Genomic DNA, 23,024 nt, shown 5'->3' with positions numbered 1-23,024 from the left:
AAACTTGTACTACTGTAGTAGGCGTGGGCTTCGTGTATCTTGGCCACAATAATGCGTTCACTATGCTGTTTGTAGTAGCTAACCCACACTCCTATGTTTATATTCATTGTTAAACCTACTCCTGTATTACCTCTATTTGATTTTATATTTTTAACCCTGTATTCACCTGACCAAAAGTCTTGTTCCTTCTGCCACCGAACTTCACTAATTCGCACTACATCTAACTTTAACCTATACATTTCCCTTTTTAATTGTTATAACCTATCTGCCCGATTAAGGGATCTGACATTCCGCACTCAGATCCGTGGAACGCCAGTTTTCTTTCCCCTGATAATGACGTCCTCTTGAGTAGTCCCCGCCCGGAGATCCGAATGGGGGACTATTTTACCTCCGGAATATTTTACCCAAGAGGACGTCATCATCATTTAACCATACAGTAAAGCTGCATGCCCTCGGGAAAAATTACGGCTGTAGTTTCCCCTTGCTTTCAGCAGTTCGCAGTACCAGCACAGCAAGGCCATTTTGGTTAGTGTTACAAGGCCAAATCAGTCAATCATCCAGACTGTTGCCCTGCAAATACTGAAAAAGCTGCTGCCCCGCTTCAGGAACCACACGTTTGTCTGGCCTCTCAGCAGATACCCCTCCATTGTGGTTGCTCCTATGGTACAGCCATTTGCATCGGTGAGGCACGCAAGCTTCCCCACCAACGGCAAGGTCGATGGTTCATGGGGGGAGGACATCGAGTGTGGGCTACCCGAATGTCTCACTCCCATCTTCAAGTTGCACAACTAGAAATCCAGAAGATGGAATAGCAGAATTTATGTGCTTGTACATGATTTGTTCTTTGCTGGGGTGGGGCTGTGAAATACATGTCCAGCCTTATTACTCCTCTCTTCTTTTTACCTAAGGACTGCAGAATTCATATTTCTGTGCATTACGGCAAAAATTCAAACTTTCATTTAGGACAACATGGATTCCCAAGGACTCTCATGTAACCAGTTCTGGAGGACCATGTAGGAATGAGCATCTCTCCTCTTTCCGAACATTAAATGTTGTTTTTGTAACTTCCAGATGAGCAGACTACATTGAGATAACTATTTCTAGATCGAAAGGTAAGCCACTTCCGTTCGAACCCACTAGCGAGAACAAATAGGAAGACGGTTGGAGATACAGTAATGGGAAATGTCGTTTGAGTGTATTGTGGGATTGGAGAAGTATGAAGTAGGAAAACTATTGTATCCATTTCATGACTTTACGCATCTTATCTTCAGATATCATTATTAAATGAGGAATAGTGACCAGAGGAAAGTTGCTACCTCACAGTATCTCTGGACAAATTGCTTTTCATATAATTAAAATTTGAGGAGTTTATGTAAAAGTACGATTTCAGAAACTTCTGTGTACTGGGGCGCCTGACTCAAATGCTTTAACATTGTCACTGTCCATGTACACAGATGGTGCAGTGTAGGTGATTTCCCCAGTTCTAATTCCTTGGACGCCGCATTGAAGAGCTACAGAAGCTGTTTTTGAAGCTGTAAAATAAATGATTGCGTATAAGAATAACAGTAATCGAGTAGCATACATAACGTAAAAAATTCTTTCATCAGCGTATTATCAGTTACTTTATTTTGGGCTATTTGTCCCTCCCCAGAGAGCTTCTTGTACGAAGACATTCTAACATTGTCAGCTGCTTATTCCAGCGAGCATCGTTAGACTGGCTCAGTTATCTATCAAAATCATTAATTAGACCACTTTCCTTTAAGTATGTGACGTGTTCTTTCGTCACAGTCAAAAGACCATGAGGTTAGGGACAAATGACGCATATGCACTCCGCATTAAATTTATTTTGTAGTCCCATATTTAGCATATGGCAGGAAAAATTCAATCGTGAATAATCATGCACAGCAGCGACAATGTTGGTGCCTTGATCAGTGGTGTGCTGCATGTCTTTCAAAGTGGAGTGGTGGGTACCAAGAGACATAAATCGTCTAAACAATTCTCTTAGAATGTTAGTGTCCATTTTTGGTTCATGTGGAAACTCGGTTGTAAATAAAATGCGAGATCTGAGACTGCAGTCAATGAAGCAGCAGACAGTACATGTAAGATAATTGTTTCTTCTCGCACTGGATGTCAACAAGTCTGTAGTTGCTGAGTATTCACCTTCTCTTATATGAGCAATTACCTAAGGCATAATTATAAGTCGTAGGCTTTTAGCACTTTATGCCATGTATCGCGACACATTTGGGGGTGAGACATAATGGCCTTTGCAGTGTCAACTAAAGTGTGAACAAGATCCATAAGACCTTCACCTCTTATAGTTCCATAAGACCCTACATCTCGTGCACACATAGCTACACATCTATTGGCACTTATGTCCTGAGCAGGTTTAGGAAGTCGTTTCTCGTCTACACAAGACCCTTGTTTATTAGACATGCCTGGATGGGGAGAAATGTGCGAAGATCCACTTGACCCTTCAGCGTGAGAGCAAAATTCACTGCACAGCGAACAGCAAATAAAATGAACGGTTTTCCTACCAACATCCACGACAGTCTTCACCACGGTCACATTCGCTTCAGGCTGTGTGGTTCTCCACTCACCACTCATTAGTTTTTCTTTTACTTCCCTTTTTGTTAACACGTGCACCTTCTTCTGCATGCCACGTTTAGTTTCCACGCTCATTTTGTCTGATGATCTAAGCAGTTAAGTCCCATAAGATTTCACACACATTTAAACATTTGAAATAACTCTGCTCTACTCACCTCTCGCGGCCCATAGCTCACAACTGCGGTCAGTGCTACGAACAACCTGGCCGCAGCGCGCCAGTGCTTGCACAAGGCACTGGTGCAGTGACGTCACGGGCTCGCTCAGCGTGTAGGAATGAGGTCTGCTGAGCCCGTGGTATACAGGTGATTTCACAACAACACTGCTCGGCCCTTGGGTGACGTCAGGGACTCGCTCGGCCCGCGACTGCTGTAGCCCAGTGCGGCCGCACGACTCTGCACCGTGCGGCCTGTCTGACGACCATGCAGCTGCCCCAGGTGGACGGGCAGCACTACGCAAGGCTCGCACGGCTGTCATGGTTACGCTCCTGGACGGGCCGCGCCTCGATGCCCACCTCTGCTGCAAACTGCAAAACCAGATCTCACTCTCAGCCAGTTGTCACCGACCGATTGACATCATACAAGCCAACGGCGGCGTGACACCATCAATGGCTGCATCAATTCCCACCGGCAGACATGTCCCTAATCTAAAGTAACCTTGTTGTACACGAATTGAATGACTACTCATGTAACAGCCAGTATCGTAGTCAAATATATCGTAGGAAAATATAAGACACCAGGAAAATTTTTCTTTCTTTATGTTTATTAAATATGTGTGTACTAGAAAGTCCAGTACATGTAATACGGGCCGATAATGAAGAACAGAGAAGCCCTCACATTTTTTCTGCTAGGAGATGCCTTCCTGTTTCGTATCGTCCTTTGTTCTTCAGTTTCACTATGTAAGCATCTATGCATCTGTCCTGTTAGCTCTTAAGAACGATGAATGTACGAGGGGCCATTAAAAAGTCCGTGCCAAAATAAATACTGCCTACATGTTTGGGGTAAACCATTTTTATTTTCAACATTGTCTCCATTTAGACTTATACGCTTCGCCCAACGCTGTTCTAATTTGTTGATCCCTTCTCAATAATAGGAATTGTCCAAGTTTGAAAAATAGCTAATATTTGCTGCAATCTTTGTCCCGCCAGCCATTTCTTCAATTTGGGAAACAAATAGTAGTGCGAACGAGCCAGGTCTGGAGAATATGGGGGTTGTGGGATGTGAAACGAGTTGGAATCCTATTTCCATTAGTTTTGTGACCACAACTTCTGAGGTGTGTGCTGGTGCATTTTCTTGATCGAAAATTACGGTCCAATAACAATGAATAATATTCACCTGTAATAGTTTTACCCTTTTCCACATAGTAGATGAGGACTATCCCTTGAGATTCCCCAAAGACAGTCTCCATAACCTTTCCGGCGAAAGGAATTGTCTTCGCCTTTTTTGGTGCAGATTCTCCCTCGGTACCCATTGATTAGATTCTTGTTTGGACTCAGGAGTATAGTGATCTATCCATGTCTCATGCACAGTGACGAAACGACGCTCAAAGTCCTGCGGATTCTTCAGAACAGCTGTAAACTATTCTTGCAACACTTCACACAGTTCCGTTTTGGTCAAACGTGAGAAATCGCGGAACGCATCTAACGGATAGCTTTCTCATGTCCAAATGTTCATGTAAAATATTATGTACCCGTTCATTCGAGATGCCCACAGCACTAGCAATCTCACTCACCTTAACTCTTCTGTCATCCATCACCATATCATGGATTTTATCAATGATTTCTGGTGTCGTAACCTCCACTGGGCGTCCAGAACGTTCAGCATCACTTGTGCCCATGTGGCCACTACTAAAATTTTTAATCACGTATAAACTGTTCTAAGCGAAGGCGCAGAGTCACCGTAATGTTTATCAAGCTTCTCTTTAGTCTCCTGAGGCGTTCTGCCATCCATAAAGTAATGTTTAATCACCACACGAAATTCTTTTTCGCCCATTTTTTGACAATCACACGACGTCCTTGATTCACACGAATGCCTAACACAAAACAATATACCAATGTGACTGACACTTGGTGTGCGTTCTTTCCAAAGATGCTACTAACTAAACATGACCTAAATAGGCGCCGGTTCTGGCATCTCTCAGACTTTGCACGGACTCTTGAAACGCACCTCGTATTTAAGTATATTTAAATTAATACCTTTCAGAGGTATTAATTTAACCAACTAAACATATCTCTTAGTATTAATTTCTTTATCGGCTTTGTATACAGCTTTTCGTGAAAGAAATGCAAAACTTCTGATGCCGTCCGTTCGAACCCACTAGCGAGAACAAAGAGAAAAGACGATTGGAGATGCAGTAAAGGGAAATGTCGTTAGAGTGTATTCTGGGATTGGAGAAGTATGAGGAAGGAAAAGTATTCTATCATTTTCATGACTGTACGCCATTTATCTTCGGATACCATTTTTAAATGACAAATGGTCGCCAGAGGAATGTTGCTACTTCACAGCATTTCTGGACAAATAGCTTTACATCTAAGTATAATTTGAGGATTTTATGTAAAAGTCCAATTTCACAAACCTCTCTGTCCTGGGGGGTCTGACTGAAATGCTTTAACATAGTCATTTTCCATGCCAACAGAAGGTGCAGTGTAGGTGATTTCCCCAGTTCTAGTTCCCTGGACACCGCTTGGAAGAGCTACAAAACCATTATGTCTTAAAAGCTATAAAAGAAACGATATGGTATAAGAATTACAGTAATCGAATAGCATACATAACGTAAAATGTTCTTTCATCAGCGTATTATCAGTTTCTTCATTCTGTGCTATTTATCCCTTCTCAGAGAGCTTCTTGCATAAAGACATTCTAAAATTGTCAACTGCTTATTCCAGGCAGTATCGTTAGACTGGCTCAGTGATCTATCAAGAGCAGGAAGGTTGATGGAAGATAGAGAATGTAAAGAAAATTGTCATTATATTTACCACTTACCAGCAGGTAGTCAGCTCAGTATTGTCAATTCAAATTAACTGAGCAGTGCTTCTTAATTGCCGTTGTGATTTACTGTTACTCCAGGTTTGTGTTCGTGAGAAACGCAAACTTCCAGATGTGGCTCCAATGTTATTTTCATAAGGCAAGTGCATAACACGGTCTGTCTATCGCATTATGCTGTATAGTTAAATGAGTATCGGACTTCGTTTCATAAAGAATGTAGGTTGTTAGGTGCACCATAAAAGATTTCATAAATTACTAATCAGTATTTGGATCACTCCAATGACTGACAGGCTCCACGTCAGCAGTTTTAAATTGGTTCAAATGGCTCTGAGCACTATGGGACCTAACATCTGAGGTCATCAGTCCTGTAAAACTGAGAACAACGTAAACCTAACTACCCTAAGGACATCACACACACCCATGCCCGAGGCAGGATTCCAACTTGCGACCGTAGCAGCAGCGCAGTCCCGGACTTAAGGGCCTAGAAACGCTCGGCCACCACGGACGGCCTCAGCAGTTTTGCATTTCTTTCACGAATAGCTGTATACAACGCTCATAAAGTCATTAATACAAAGAGATATGTTTAGTTTGTTAAATTAATACATCTGAAAGGTATTAATTTAAATATCCTTGAAAAGTCTGTGCAAAGTCCGAGAGATTCCACCACCGTCACCTTTAGAGGTCATGTTTAGTTAGTAGCATCTTTGGAAAGTACGCACACCAAGTTTCCGTCATATTGGTCTGTTTCTTTGTGTTTGGCATCCGTGTGAATCAAGGAAGTCGAGTTATTGTCAAAAAATGGACTAAAAATAATTTCGCGTCTTGATTAAACATTACTTTATGAAAGGCAAAACGCCTCAGGAAACTACAGAGGAGCTTAATAAAGTTTGCGGTGACTCTCCGCCTTCGATTAGAACAGTTTGTAAGTGATTTCAAAATTTTAGGAGTGGGCATATGGGCACAAGTGATGTTGAACGTTCTGGACGCCCTGTGGAGGTTACCACTCTAGAAATCATTGATAAAATCCATTATATGGTAATGGATGACAGAAGGGTTGAGGTGCGTGAGACTGCTAGTTCTGTGGACATCTCGAATGAACGGGTACATAATATTTTGCATGAACATTTGGACATTAGAAAGCTATCCACAAGATGCGTTCCGCTATTGCTCCCGCTTGACCAAAAACGGAATCGCGAGAAGTGTTGCAAGGATGGTTTGCAGCTGTCCAGAAGAATCCGCAGGACTTTGAGCGTCGTTTCGTCACTGTGAATGAAACATGGATACATTACCATACTCCTGAGACCAAACAATAATCTAAACAATAGGTTACCAAGGGAGAATCTGCACCAAAAAATGTGAAGACCATTCCTTCAGGCCGGCTGAAGTGGCCGTGCGGTTAACGGCACTGCAGTCTGGAACCGCAAGACCGCTACGTTCGCAGGTTCGAATCCTGCCTCGGGCATGGATGTTTGTGATGTCCTTAGGTTAGTTAGATTTAACTTGTTCTAAGTTCTAGGGGACTAATGACCTCAGCAGTTGAGTCCCATAGTGCTCAGAGCCATTTGAACCATTTGAACCATTCCTTCGGCCAGAAAGGTTATGACGACTGTCTTTTAGGATTCGCAAGGGATAATCCTCATCGACAATCTGGAAAAGAGTAAAACTATTACATGTGAATATTATTCATTATTATAGGACCGTCCTCTTCCATCATGACAATGCACCAGCACTAAGCTAAGCAGCTCTGGAGGCAAAATTAATGGAAATAGGATTCCAGGTCGTTTCCCATACCCACCTATTCTCCAGACTTGGCTCCCTCGGACTACTGTTTGTTCCACAATTTGAAGAAATTTCTGGCGAGACAAAATATTTTATTCAAACAAGGAGGTGATTGCAGCAACTATTAGCTATATTAAAGACTTGGACAATTCCTATAATTCGGAAGGTATCTACAAATTAGAACAGCGTTGGACGAAGTGTATAAGTCTAAATGGAGACTATGTTGGAATAAAAAGGTTTACCACTAACATGTAAGCACTTTCTACTTTTGCACGGACTTTTCAAACGCCCCTCGTATATTCGTGGTACTTAAGAGCTAACAAGATGGATGCATACATAGCGAAAGCTGAAGAACAAAGGACGGTACGAAACAGGAAGGCATCTCCTAGCTGATCGCAGAAAAAAGGTGAAGGCTTCTCTCTTCTTCATTGTCGTAGAAAGTATTACATATACTTATTAACATTTGTGGACTTTCTGGTACACAAATATTTCATAAACATAAAGAAAGAAAAATTTTCTTGGTGTCTTACATTTTCCTGCGATATATATGACTTCGATACTGGCTGCTACCTGAGTAGTCATTCAAGTCGTGCAGAACAAGGTTATGTCAGTTTAGGGATGTGTGTGCATGTGGAAATTGATGCTGCAACTGCTTGAGTGACGTCGTAATTGGCTTGTATGATGAAAATCAGTTGGTGACCACCGGCTGAGAGTGAGCTCTGGTTGTGCAGTTTGCAACAGAGGTTGGCATCGTATTGCGGCCTGTCCAGGATTGTAGCCATCACAGCCATAATAGCCTTACCTAGCGCAGCCGGTTCAGCTGGGGCAGTCGCATGGAGGTCCAACGCGCTGCACGTTGCAGAGTCATGCAGCCGAACTGGGCTACAGCAGTCTCCGGCCTAGCGAGTCCCTGACGTCACCCCAAGGGCCGAGCAGAGGTGTTGCGAAGCAACTTGTATGCCACGGGCTAAGCAGAGTCGCGTATGGCGATGCAGCCCACGGGACGAGGACTCACTGCTCCGCACTGTGCTAGGCTGTGACGTCACTCCATCAATGCCTTGCGCAAGCGGTGGCGTGCTGCGGCGTATGTGCTGTCAGTAGCACTGGCGGCAGCTGCGAGCTACGGGCTGCGAGTGGTGAGTAGAGTAGAGTTTAGTTCAATATCCAAATGTTTATGAAATCTTTTGGGACTTCATCAGACCAAACACCATTTCGTACAATGCAGATTCCCACATTGTGCTCCAGAAAAGGGGGTGGCAACGCCGTAACGACGACACAGCAGGAAGGCATTGTTAGGCCATTTACTACACATCCAATCAACAGACTTGTTGTGGTCTACATGGTGGGATGCTGTGATTTGCGAAGCAAGAGCACTCTGTCCCAACATAAATTACCATTACTTTCAGTCAAAGGTGTCTCAGTCTGGTAGCTACTATCTACAAGGAGAGGTGTATGCCACTCCTCGAGGCGACATGATGCTTCAAGCAACCACCGCGAGATGTGGCCTCCACTACCTGTGGGCCCCTGATGCTGGTTATAAGATCAGTTGTATGGGCTTAGCATCTTCCATCCTGTGGGCCAACTATCAGGTGCAACCAGCCTTCCACTATAGAGGGCAGTCGTTTGCAACCATGGTCACCTGTTGCGTCAGTTCCTTAAAACCCGCTGTCTGCAGCACACACTATGGAGGACATTGCACCACAGAATATTCTAGTTTGTTCTTCCGTAAAATGTATGACAAACAGTGAAGTTTTTATGAACAGCCATGGATCATCATTGCGACAACATTCCACCACCTCAACTCAGACCTCCACGTGTAGAGGTCATCCATCCTAAACCTCTACATTTTGATGTCAGAAGTGTATGTCACCTGTATATTTCAGTGAGAGAGGAACCTTACCAGTCAACCTATGTGGAGACGATGCCTCCCGATTTTCTCATGGTTGCAGTTTCTTCGACACACGGCATCATTGCGCAGTGGGTAATTGCACTGACTGTTTCATTTTTTTTTCCCCTTCGAGTATCGCGTCGCGTCAGTGCACCTTTTAGCAGCTTTTCAGTTTTGTTTTCATGTGTGACATTTGTCAAATACACTCAGACTGTGTTCTGAGGATGTGTAAATATGAGCGTTATTTTTGCCTATCATCAATGAGTGGTGCTCATTGTCTCGTAGCATTTAAGGTGTTAACCATGCATAGCTTCTTAGGAGCGAAAGGTGATTTTTGTCGGGAAGTCGGAGTTTTGTGGTAGTTTTTGCCGTTTTTAATGGGCAATGTATTTCATTTGGAGCAAAGAATGTGGCTCACTACGTTTAAACACGTAAAGTTGTAGTCATGAGGAACCGCTCAAGTGGAGAAGTTAAGAAACAGTAAGTGTTAGGATAGAATTCGATTAAGTGTCCTTGTCGTCGTACTGTTTTGTTCTCCTCGTTTGTTGTTTGCATGATTGGTGGAGGGATTCCCTGGAAAAGAAGTCTCGAATTTCAGCACCCTGGATCAGAAGTGGAGGGAAGTGCGTGTGTCGATGATTTTGGTGTCTAACAGAGAGCAACTGCCGACTGTAATTTTGTTGTACATACTTAGGTGGCGAAGAAAGCTTTCAATAATGCTGATTGTATTGAAGATGTTTTGGGTGCTGAAATGCGGGTGTAGAAATGAATGTGCGCAATGGAAAATACTGAAAGCGAAAATAAAGATTTTGCCCTGTCTGACTACCCCGCGAAGCAGATCTTAGGATCTTTTGACGGTGAAATTGTTTCCTCCTTCTTGCTTTTTAACATATAAATAACAACATAAAAATAAATGAATGATTAAGGGAGCTAGTGACTACTATATATTAATCTCGTTTCTGCTTATACATTTATTGTAGATTAAAACCCGTTTACATATTACAGATCTTTATATGTCTATGTGCAATGGACATAAAGAGATACAAATTTCAGCCAAAAAATAAAAAAACTCATTAAACACTAGGAAGGCAGAAGGCGGTCCTCTGACTAGTAAAGTCTAATACTATCTTCTTCTCTCTGTATTCTACAGACAAAAAATGTGAACTTCCACACACGCTGCGTTCTCAACGACGATTACCTTCTCGGACGCGAAGTCCAGAACCCTGTAAGTTAGCAACACCTTCGGTCACCTATAGCACCTTCCCAGTGCCTTGTGCCCTATAAAATGATAATTAGGCATTAGTGATTTTGCCCGCATTTGCCCTATGATGATAAACGAACCCTGCGACAGTATTTCACTGGTGACAGCTTCCACCAGCTTGAACATTATCCCCTTGGGTTCCACCGCTCGTCATCGAAAGTCAGTTTCGGCGTGATGCTTGATGAGAAATTCTAGCCTTGGGATTGCACGGCAGAGTTTGCCTGCATCACGCAGTACACTGCAAGTGTTGTCACTTTTGTAAATTTCCAGATCCACTGGCACAAGCCTTGTCGGCCCGATCATAGCCCTCACAAAAAAATTAATGATGTTCTCCTCCTACATTCTGAGGAGGCAGTGCCGTCAAATATAGTGCCGAAACTGCGGCCTTCGGAAACACTAAATGCGTCTGTACCATTTCAGTTTCCATCTGCAATACCATCAGTTTTATTGATAGCTTTTTGTATCACCTTTCAAATATCTACAACAAAATTACTGTCGTCATTTGTGTGGTGTCACCGCCAGACACCACACTTGCTAGGTGGTAGCCTTTAAATCGGCCGCGGACCTGTAGTATACGTCGGACCCGCGTGTCGCCACTATCAGTGATTGCAGACCGAGCGCCGCCACGCGGCAGGTCTAGAGAAGTCCTAGCACTCGCCCCAGTTGTACAGCCGACTTTGCTAGCGATGGTTCACTGACAAAATACGTTCTCATTTGCCGAGACGATAGTTAGCATAGCCTTCAGCTACGTCATTTGCTACGACCTAGCAAGGCACCATTATCATTTGCTATTTATCTTGTGATTTTCACCAATTATGGATTAAAGTTAAGTATTCCAGCAGCTACGTACTTATTTTACTAGACTCAACTCCTTTAACTGTTCCAGATCTGACGCCAGCCTGCGTGAGCTTAAACGCGTGCCTTTCGGCTATCTCTTAGTGGCCTGGCTGTCTTGCCAAGTCACAACAATTTGCACTCCGCATGACACAACGACCATCGGCACATGCACTTCCCTCCAAATCTGCCCCAGGCTGCAGAAATTCGCAACCTCTCCGCCAGGGTATACCTCACTAATTATGCAAACAACAAACGAGGAGAACAAAACAGTACGACGACAAGGACACATAATCTAATTCTACCCTGACGCTTACTGTAACTTAGCTTCTTCACCTGAGCGGCTACTCATGCTTAAACGTAGTGAGCCACACTTATTGCTCAAAATGAAATACGTTGCCCATTAAAAACTACCACTAAACTCCGACCTCTCGACAAAACTTATCTTCCCCTCCTAAGAAGTTACGCATGATTAACACCTTATACACTTCCAGACAATGAGCCACACTCACTGATAATAGGATAAAATGGCGCTCATCCTTACACATCCTCAGAACATAGTCTGAGATTACTTTACACATGTCACACATGGAAACAGAACTGAAAAGATGCTAGAAGTGCACTGAATCGGCGTGATACTCGCAGGAGAAAAAAATAGAACAGACAGTGCACTCAGCTACAGCACACTGATGCTGTGTGTCGACCAAACTGCAACCCTGAGGTAGTGGAGAGTTATCGTCTCCAGAGAGGGTGGCTGGTAAGGCTGACATCAAAATGTGGAGGTCCAGGATTTATGACCTGTACACGTGGAGGTCGGAGTTGAGCTGGTGGATTGTTGCCGGGATGATGATCCGTGGCTGCTCATAAAAAATTCTCTGTTAGTCATACATTTTACTGAAGAACAAACTAGAACGTTCTGTGGTGCAACATCCTCCATAACGTGTGCTGAAGACAGCGAGTGTTACGGAACTGACGCAACGGGTGGCCATGGCCTCAAACGACTGCCTTCTATGGCGGAAGGCTGGTTGCACCTGGTAGTTGGCCCACAGGATGGAAGATGCTAAACTCACAGCACAGACCTTAAAACCAGCAGCAGGGGCCCACAGTTAGTGGAGACCAAATCTCGTGGTGGCTGATTGTAGCCTCATGTCGCCTCGTGGAGCGGCATACACCTCTCCTTTTAAATAGTAACTACGAGACTGAGATACCTTTGACTGAAAATAATGGTAATTTATGTTGGCATAAAGCGTTCTTGCTTTGCAAATCATAGCTTGTAACCATGTAGACCATAAGAAGTCTGTTGTAGTTACTGGCTTACCAACGCCTCTCTGCTGCGTCGTCGTTATGGCCTTTCACTTAGCAGATTGTGGGAATCTGCCAGTGGCATTGCTGCGTCTGACGTAATGGTGTTTGGTTGGCTCTGAGCTGGCCCACTCCCAAGATTTTTTGCAACAGCGATGGAAACATCACAATTTTACTCAGTAGCGCCGAAAATTAGTGGTGGCGCTGCAGATCGAATAACTGATAATAAGATACTGAGTCGAACTGTGGAAGGCAAGAAATTTGTGGCACAACTTCGTTTAATAGGGCATATCCTGATTCATCAAGGACTCGTCTGTTTTGTATATAATTTAATTGATGAAAGGTGAAAATACAAAAACGCATTACATGCAACAGGCAAAAAAGAATACATACGTCTAAAGAATGAGATCGACGGGAAGTGCAAAATGGCTAAGCAGGGATGGCGAGAGGACAAATGTAAGGATGTAGAGGCGCATATCACTAGAGGTAGGTTAGATACTGCCTACTGGAAAATTAAAGAGATCTTTGGAGAAAAGAGAACGACTTGCATGAATATCAAAAGCTCAGATGGAATTCCAGTAATAAGCAAAGAAGGGAAAGTAGAAAGGGTCTTTACAAGGGCGATGTTCTTGAGGACAATATTATAGAAATGGAAGAGAATGTACATGAAGATGAAATAGCAGATATGATACTGCTTGAAGAGTTTAACAGAGCACTGAAAGACCTAAGTCGAAACAAGGTCCCAGGAGTAGAAAACATCCAATTAGAACTAATGACAGCCTTGAGAGAGCCAGGCCTAACAAAAGCAGGTGTTGACAGATGTGAAAATTACCAAACTATCAGTTTAATAAACCATGGCAGCAAAATACTAAGACGAACTCTTTACAGACGAATGGGTGAACAGTTCGAAGCCGACCTCGGGGAAGTTCAGTCTGGATTCCGTAGAAATATTGGAACACGTGAGCCAATACTGACACTACGACTTATCTTAGAATAAAGATTAAGGAAAGGCCAACTTACGTTTCTAGTATTTGTAGGCTTAGAGAAAGCTTTTGTCAGTGGTGACTGGAATACTCTCTATCTAATTCTAAAGGTGGCAGGGGAAAAATACAGGGAGCGAATTGCTGTTTACAATATGTACAGAAACCAGATAGCTGTTTTAAGAGTCAAGGGGCACGAAAGGGAAGCAGTGGTTGGGAAGGGAGTGAGAGAGGGTTGTAAGCCTATCCCCAATGTTATTCAATCTGTATATCGAGCAAGCAGTAAAGGAAACAAAAGAAAAATTCGGAGCAGCAAATCCATGGAGAAGAAATAAAAACTTTGAGGTTCGCTGATGACATTGTAATTCTGTCCGAGACACCAAAGGACCTGGAAGAGCAGCTGAACGGAATGGACAGTGCCTTGAAAGGAAGATATAAGATGAACATCAACAGAAGTAAAACGAGGATAATGGAATGCAGTCCAATTAAATCGGGTGATGCTGCGGGAATTAGGTTAGGAAATGAGACGCTTAAAGTAGTAAATGAGTTTGTCTATTAGGGGAGCAAAATGACTGATGATGGTCGAAGTAGAGGCGTTATAAAATGTAGGCTGGCAATGGAAAGGAAAGCGTTTCTGAAGGAGAGAAATTTGGTAACATCGAGTATAGATTCAAGTGTCAGGAAGTCGTTTCTGAAAGTATTTGTATGGAGTGTAGTCATGTATGGAGGTGAAACGTTGACGATAAATAGTTTGGACAAGAAGAGAATAGAAGCTTTCTAAATGTGTTGCTACAGAAGAATTCCGAAGATTAGATGGGCAGATCACATTACTAATGAGGAGGTACAGAATAGAATTAAAGAGATGAGAAATTTGTGGCACAACTTGACTAGAAGAAGGGATCGGTCGGTAGGGCATATTCTGAGGCATCAAGAGGACGACAATTTAGTATTGGAGGGCAGCGTGGAGGGTAGAAATCGTAGAGGGAGATCAAGAGATGAATATACTAAACTGATTTAGATGGATGTAGGTTGCAGTAGGTACTGGGAGATGAGGAAGCTTGCACAGGATAGAGTAGCATGGAGACCTGCAGCAAACCAGTCTCTGGGCTGAAGAGCACAACAACGACAACAAGAGCTAACAAGAGAGGTGCATTCATAGCCAAAGCTGAAGAACAAAGGACGATACGAAACAGGAAGACATCTCCTAGCTGATCGCAGAAAAAATGTGAAGGCTTCTCTGTTCTTGAATATCATAGGTAGTATTACATGTACTTATTAATATTTGTGAACTTTCTGGTACGCACATATTTCATAAACATACAGAAAGAAAAATTTTCTTGGTGTCTTACTTTTTCCTATGACACATTTGACTAAAATACTGGCTGTTACATGAGGAGTCATCCAAATAGTCAGTACAACAAAATTACAAGATTGGTGTATACAAGAAAAAACAAGTAAACAGTTTGACAAATCATTTACATTGGCATGGGAGAAATTTGTAAAAGATACACTAACTTTAGAGGTATCAATGTTCTGCGGATAAGAGCTTAAGTCATTTCAGTGACGTTTCTGCCTGTGGGAATTGATGCAGGCACTGCTGGAGTGACTTTGCAGTTGGCTTGTATGATGTCAGTCAGTCGGTGACGACTGGCTGAGTGCGAGCTCTGGTTGTTCACTTCACAGCAGACGTGGGCATCGAGTCAATGCCCGTCCAGGACCCTAGCCATCTCAGCCATGCGAGACTTGCCTCGCGCTACCGGTTTAGCAGGGGCTGCCGCATCGAGGTCTGACGCGCCGCACGGTGCAGAGTCATGCTCCCGCACTGGACTACAGCAGTCTCGGGCCAAACGTGTCCCTGACGTCACACCAAGGGCCGAGCAGTGCTGTTGCGAAACCACCTGTATGACAGCAGAGTTCCGCATAGAAAAGCAGCCCACAGGCCGCGGCCTCGCTGCTTCACACTGAGCGAACCCGTGACATCACTACACCAGTGCCGTGCGCAAATAGTGCTGTGGTGCGGCCTACGGGCTGTTGGTAGCGAGTTACGGGCGACGAGCGGTGAGTAGAGCAGTGTTTGATGGAGTGGTGGGATATCTACTGTTTTTCGGTCGTGCACAACATGAGCGCGGAAAGTAAAGGTGGTTTGCAGATGAAGGAGTGCATGTCAAGGAAAAGGAAGGTACATGAACCATCACTCCGACGCATTGGATGCAGTACATTCGTTGAGATTGATTATAAGCTGAACAGGTGTGATCACATATGTTTCACTACCACTGGGGTTAAACACCACTGTAGATCATCTCTGAAAATAGTGTCTTCTAGAGTTTGGGACTTACATGATGTCAGTCATTTCACATTATTTATATTAGATCGTGTTTCCATAACAAAGGGCAGATTTGGGCAGTTGATCAATAATATTAGTCAGGTGCCGGCCGTTGTGGCCATGCGGTTCTAGGCGCTTCAGTCTGGAACCGCGTGACCACTACGTTTGCAGGTTCGAATCCTGCCTTGGGCATGGGGTGTCCTTAGGTCAGTTAGGTTTAAGTACTTCTAAGTTCTAGCGGACTGCTGACCTCAGATGTTAAGTCCCATAGTGCTCAGAGCCATTTGAACCATCAGTCAGGAAATTCATTTGTGTCTCTTTATGGCCCTTGCACATCGGCATATAAACATTTGTAATATATTGCGAGGCATCCGCATGCCTTGCTCATACTGTGGCATCAAGCAGTCAGGCCTGCAAGATGAGTGGTCTGCCAAGCGAGTGGTCTCATTCTTATTTATCGAGTGACATGAACTCTAGTACCCACAATTAAGTTACAAGTTATTCTCCTGTTTGAGTATTACGCAACGGAAACGGAAATGCACATCAGACTATTAGTAATTTACACAACTCTGACTGTTCACTACACACTGGCAATACCACATTTTCTTTCTTATTTAACGGATTTGATCAACACGTGGCCATCGCACTGAATATGAATGGTGCACACATTATAAATCCTGGGTATCGTGACAACATACTATTCGAAGGAAAAGGCCACCAATCTTTTTCTCTTCACTATCTTATCTATTCTGATAAATTCTATAACCTAAACACACAAATTCTATAACCTACAACAATAACACGTGAGAAATTCTGCCCAGTGGGCATGGCTTTACATTGATGGTTCTCTATCCTATGGTGTCGTAATTATTTAACGCTACAGTGCACTTTCTGGATAGGATGGTGTATCTTTTGCTGTATCTCACACTTCGACTCTCACACCCATCATCATGAAAATTTCCTCCAGACCGAGTGGTACAAAAAGGAACATGCATAACCCACTGCTTCTGAAACTATCTTGTTACTCTCCCATGCCAACCACACATACTTAAATTTAATGAAATACATCAGACATAACAACATAAAATACAAAGAATAGTCGCAACGTTATAATCATATCACTTTCAGCTTTCCCACTTCAATTAGTATTTATCCCAGTTTCCCAGGACACTGCCCCACTTTGTAACTTTTCTTTCCTACTATGAACTCTGGAGGATATGTGCACGTCTACCTGTGCAATGCAAGCCAAGTGGCGTTGCTGGATAGACGGCTGACTCACCTTGCTTCTCTCTCAGAGGATTATAGTTTGAATAAAGCGTCACACGGAAACATAACACGCAAAGTAATATTAAGAACATATTCATCACACACGCGAGTCCTCAACTGATACCATGGATGAGTACTTTTCATTATCCTTTGTCTCATACACAGATTGAGACTCACACAGTACTCACCACGTAGAACTACTCATCTCTAATTTCAAGTCCTGCACGCTCCATTTCTTAAATATTTCCAACTTATAGTACACACACTAGTAATTCAGCTTAACTTACACACTCGGAAGTATTTCATCTTATTGCTACACATGGTTTCATTGTGACCGTTGGTCACTTCCGAAGACAGGTCCTACCAACACAGGATCCAGCACCAGAATGCCCAAAACATGGTCGTTCTTCAGGTCAGCTCGCACCTCCATCGAGGTGGGGAACATCGTGCTACCCATTGGTCAGCCACATTTCAGGCGCTCAAAGCTCAGGTAAATTTAATCTCTTTGGTTCCACCAAAGGTGACCATTGGACCGTCTCAAAGATGATCATATATTCACATTCACTATCTGCGGTTAGAAGACGACCATACATTCATTCAATTCACAGATCTCACAAAATTGGATGTAGGGATTTATTTTGTGGGAGTGTACATGTAATCAATTAAATAAATAAGTTGTCATTCTTTCTTACACTGGTATCCGGCTTCACTGTATTAATTGAAATTGATTTATTATTAGAAAAAGTATGTTGTTATGACAGGATTAACGAAGACTGTTGTACCTATTTTCAATGTCGGGCGGTACTGTACCCTTTAAGTATATAGGGCGTTTAATCTACAATAAATGTGTAAGCAGAAACAACATTTATTATTTAGTAATTACTAGTTCTGTTAATCATTCATTTATTTTTATGTTGTAATTTATATGTTAAAGAGCAAGAAGGAGGAAATAATATCACCGTTAAGAGATCCTATGATCTGCTTTAGGGGGTAGTCAGACAAGGCCAAATCTTCATTTTCGCGTTCAGTACTTTCCAGTGCGCACATTAATTTTTCACTCGCCTGGAGCAGCAGCTTGGAAACCATATAACTACCTCCAAGAAATGCTTCCTAACACTTAAATTTATATTCGATGTTAGCAAATCCCCCTTTTTCATTAATACTTTTCTAGCTATAGTCAGTCTTCATTTTGTATCCTGTCTACTTCGGCCACCATCAGTTATTTTGCTGCCCAATAGTCGTTTTAGTGTCTCATTTCGTAATCAGATGTCCTTAACGCTACCTAGTTTAACCCTCGCAATACCAAGGGAGAGGGAAGCGGTACTTTATGCCTACCTTTTTAGAATACAGTAATCTAGTCATGTACATTATATTTTAAAATTCTCAGAACAATATATTTGTGATTTTTAATGAATTTTTCTACCAGATTCCGTAATTGTTTTAAATTTTTCAGTAAAGCTTAACGCAAAAATTTAGGTCTTGTCAGTGGATGTGAATTCTCAGTACATGTGTCATATTCATATTTTCAGGTTTGGGACACTTCTTATGCATAATTATACCTTTAAAAAGGATGTTGTGCGTAAATGCCAACGTAAATTAACGAAATCCGTATTTTTTTATTTTGGTCATATATTACATCCCTTTTTGTAGTGCACGTTATGGAAAATCCGTTGATACTGCTAGGTTTCAATCAAAAACGTTCCATTTCCTTTCATTTAGTTCCATAGGGGGTTATCTTATAATCCCTTTTCAGGGCGCAATCTATTCCAGTCAACTGTTATTCCAAGTTCTTTGCTGTCTCTGACAGAACTGCAGTGTCACCGTTAAACTTCAAAATGTTTATTGCTTCTCCCCGATATTTAATTCTGTTTACAAATTTATCCTTGCCTGCTTCACTGCTTGTTCAGTGTTGATGTTGAATAACATCGAGTGTAGGCTACACGAATGTCTCACTCCCTTCATCCCATTGCACAACTAGAAATCCAGGAAATGGAGCAGCAGAATTTATGTGCTTCAACAAGATTTATTCTTTGATGGGTTGGGGATATGAAATCCTTGTCCAGTCTCATTACTCCTCACTTCTTTTTACCGGAGGACAGCAAAATTCATATTTCAGTGCATATACGGTCAAAATTCAAACTCTGATTTAGGAAAACATAGATTCCCACGGATTCACATGTTACCAGTTGTGGAGGAACATTTAGGAACGAGCCTCTCTCCTATTTCAGAACATTAAATGTTAATTTTGTAACTCCCAGATGAGCAGAGTACATTGAGAAAACTATTTCTAGGTCGAAAGACGGTTGGAGATGCAGTAAATGGAAATGTCGTTAGAGTGTATTGTGGGATTGCAGAAGTAAGAGGAAGGGAAACTATTGTATCCTTTTCATGACTTTATACTTCTTATCTTCAGATATCATTTTTAAATGACGAATGGTGGCCAGAGGAAAGTTGCCACCTCACAGTATCTCTGGACAAATAGCTTTCATATAACTACAATTTGAGACATTTATGAAAAAGTCCAATTTCAGAAGTTTCTCTGTCCTGGGGCGCCTGACTCGAATGCTTCAATATTGCCATCGTCCATGTCAAGAGAAGGTGCAGTGTAGGTAATTTCTCCAGTTCTAATTGCTTGCACGCCGCGTTGAAGTGCTACAAAAACCATTATGTTTTAAAAGCTATAAAATAAATGATTGCGTATAAGAATTACAGTAATAGAATAGCATACATACCGTAAAAAGTTCTTTCATCTGCATGGTATCAGGTCTTTTAGTTCGGGATATTTCTCCCTTCTCAGAGAGCTTTTCGCACAAAGTGTTTTTGAAGCTGTCAAATAAACGATTGCGTATAAGAATTACAGTAATCGAATAGCATACATAACGTAAAAATTTCTTTCATCAGCGTATTATCAGTTCCTTTATTTTGGGCTATTTCTCCCTTCTCATAGAGCTTCTTGCACGAAGACATTCTAACATTGTCAGCTTCTTATTCCAGCGAGTATCATAAGCCTGGCTCAGTGATCTATTAAGAGCATTAAGAAGACCACTTTTCTTTACGTAAGTGATGTGTTCTTTCGCCGCAGTCAAAAGACCATGAACGTATGGACAATTAACGCATATATACTCGGCATCAAAATTATTTCATAGCCCTGTATTTAGAGTATGACAGGAACAATTCAATCATGAGTAATCGCGCAATGCCACGACAACATTGGTACCTTGATCAGTCGTGTGCTGCATCGGTTCAAATGGCTCTGAGCACTATGGGACTTAACTTCTGAGGTCATCAGTCCCCTAGAACTTGGAACTACTTAAACCTAACTAACCTAAGGACATCTCACACATCCATGTCTCAGGCGGGATTCGAACCTGGGACCGTAGCGGTAGCGTGGTTCCAGAGTGAAGCGTCCAGAACCGCTCGGCCACACTGGCTGGCATGTGCTGTATGTCTTTCAAAGTAGAATCGTGGATACCAAGAGACATTAATCGTCTAAACAATTCTCTTAGAATATTAGCGACGTTTGTGGTTCATCTGGAAACTGGGTTGTACACAAAATGCGAAATCTGAGTGTCTAGTCAATAAAACAGGAGACAGTACATGTCAGCTAATGTTTTCTTCTTGCACTGGACGTGCACATGTCCGTATTTGCTGAGTATTCACCTTCTGTTACATGAGCAATTACCTCAGGCATAATTACGTTTTAGCTCTTTCTGCCATGTACCGCGACACAGTTGTGGGGTGAGACATATTAGCGTTTGCGATGTCAACTAATCTCTGAAAAAAATCCATAAGTCCTCACCTCTTACAGTTCCGTATGACCTTATGTCCTGTGCACACATAGCAACGCAGTTATCGACAGATAGCCCCTGAGCTGGTTTAGGAAGTCGTTTCTCGTCCACATAAGACCTTTGTTTAATAGACACGCAAGGATGGCGAGAAATGTTCGAAGTGCCACTTAACCCTTCAGCATGAGAGTAAATTGGTCTGCACAGCGAACAGCAAACAAAATGAACGCTTTTCCTAACACCATTCACGACAGGCTTCACCAGGGTCGTAACCGAACCTTTAAAATTCGCTTCAGGCTATGTGGCTCTCCACTCACCACTCATTAGTATTTCTTTTGCTTCCCTTTATATTCACATGTGCACCTTCTTCTGCATATGACGTTTAGTTTCCGCGCTCATTTTGTGCGTTACGAAAAAATGAAGAAATCCAACCACTACACTAAACTCTGACGGTCTAAGGCGCTGCAGTCATGGACTGTGCGGCGAGTCCCGGTGGAGATTAGAGTCCTCGCTCGGACAAAGGTTCTGTGTGTTTCTCCTTAGGATAATTTAGGTCAAGCAGTGTGTAAGTTTAGGGTCTGATGACCTCAGCAGTTAAGTCCGATAAGATTTCAAACACATTTGAATATTTGAACTAAACTGTGCTCTACTACCCGCTCGCAGCCCGTAGCTAACTACTGCAGTCAGTGCTACCAACAGCCTGTAGGCCACAGCACGCCAGCACTTGCGCACGGCACTGGTGCAGTGACGTCACATGCTCGCTCAGTGCAGAGCAGTGAGGCTGCGGCCCGTGGGCTGCGTCTCCACGCGCGACTCTGCTGAGCCCGTGGAATACAAGCTGTTTTGCAACAGCACTGCTCGGCCCTTGAGGTGACGTCAGGGACTCACTCGGCCTGAGAGTGCTGTAGCCCAGTGCGGCCATACGACTCTGCACCGTGCGGCCTGTCAGACCTCCATGTGGCTGCCCTGGCTGACTCGGCAGCGCTAGGCAAGGCTCACACAGCTGCCATGGCTATGCTCCTGGACAGGCCACGCCACCATGCCCACCTCTGCTGCGAACTGCACAACCAGAGCTCGCTCTCAGCCGGTTGTCACCATCCAATTGACATCATACAAGCCGACTGCGGCGTCACTCCAGCAGTGGCTGCATCAATTCCCACGGGCAGACACGTCCCTGAACTGTCTTCACCTTGTTGTACACAACTTGCATGACTACTCATGTAACAGCCAGTATCGTAGTCAAATATATGCCTTCCTGTTTCGTATTGTCCTTTGTTCTTCAGCTTTCGCTATTTATATCCATCTATGCATCTATCCCGTTAACTCTTAAGAACCATGAATATACGAGGGGCGTTTTAAAAGTCCGTGTTTGGAGTGAACCTTTTTTATTTTTCAACATAGTCTCCTTTTAAACTTATAGACTTAGTCCAACGCTGTTCTAATTTGTCGATACCTTCCAAATAATAGGAATTGACCAAGTCTGCAAAATAGATAATACGTGCTGCAATCATCTCCTCGTTTAAATAAAATCTTTGTTCCACCAGCCATTTCTTCAAATTGGGGAAGAAATAGTAGTCCGAGGGAACCAGGTCTGGAGAATATTGGAGGGTGGCGGATGTGAAACGAGATGGAAACCTATTTCCATTAATTTCGCGACCACAACTGCTGAGCTGTGTGCTGGTGCATTGTCGTGATCGAAAACGACGGTCCCATGACGAAAGAATAATATTCACATAGTTTTACCCTTTTGCAGAGAGTTGATGAGAATTATCCATTGCGGATCCCAAAAGACAGTCGCCATAACCTTTCTGGCCGAAGGAATGGTCTTCGTTTTTTTGGTGCAGATTGTCCCTCGGTAACCCATTGTTTAGATTGTTGTTTGGTCTAATGAGTATAGTAATTTATCCATGTTTCATAAACAGTGGCGAAACGACGCTCAAAGTGCTGCGGATTCTTCTGAACAGCTGCAAACCATCCTTACAACACTTCGCACAATTCCGTTTTTGGTCAAGCATGAGCAC

Source organism: Schistocerca serialis, chromosome 3 (assembly GCF_023864345.2).
Source record: "Schistocerca serialis cubense isolate TAMUIC-IGC-003099 chromosome 3, iqSchSeri2.2, whole genome shotgun sequence".
NCBI classification, from domain to species: domain Eukaryota; kingdom Metazoa; phylum Arthropoda; class Insecta; order Orthoptera; family Acrididae; genus Schistocerca; species Schistocerca serialis.
The sequence above is the reverse complement of the archived record's forward strand: the minus strand, read 5'-3'. Positions refer to the sequence as shown.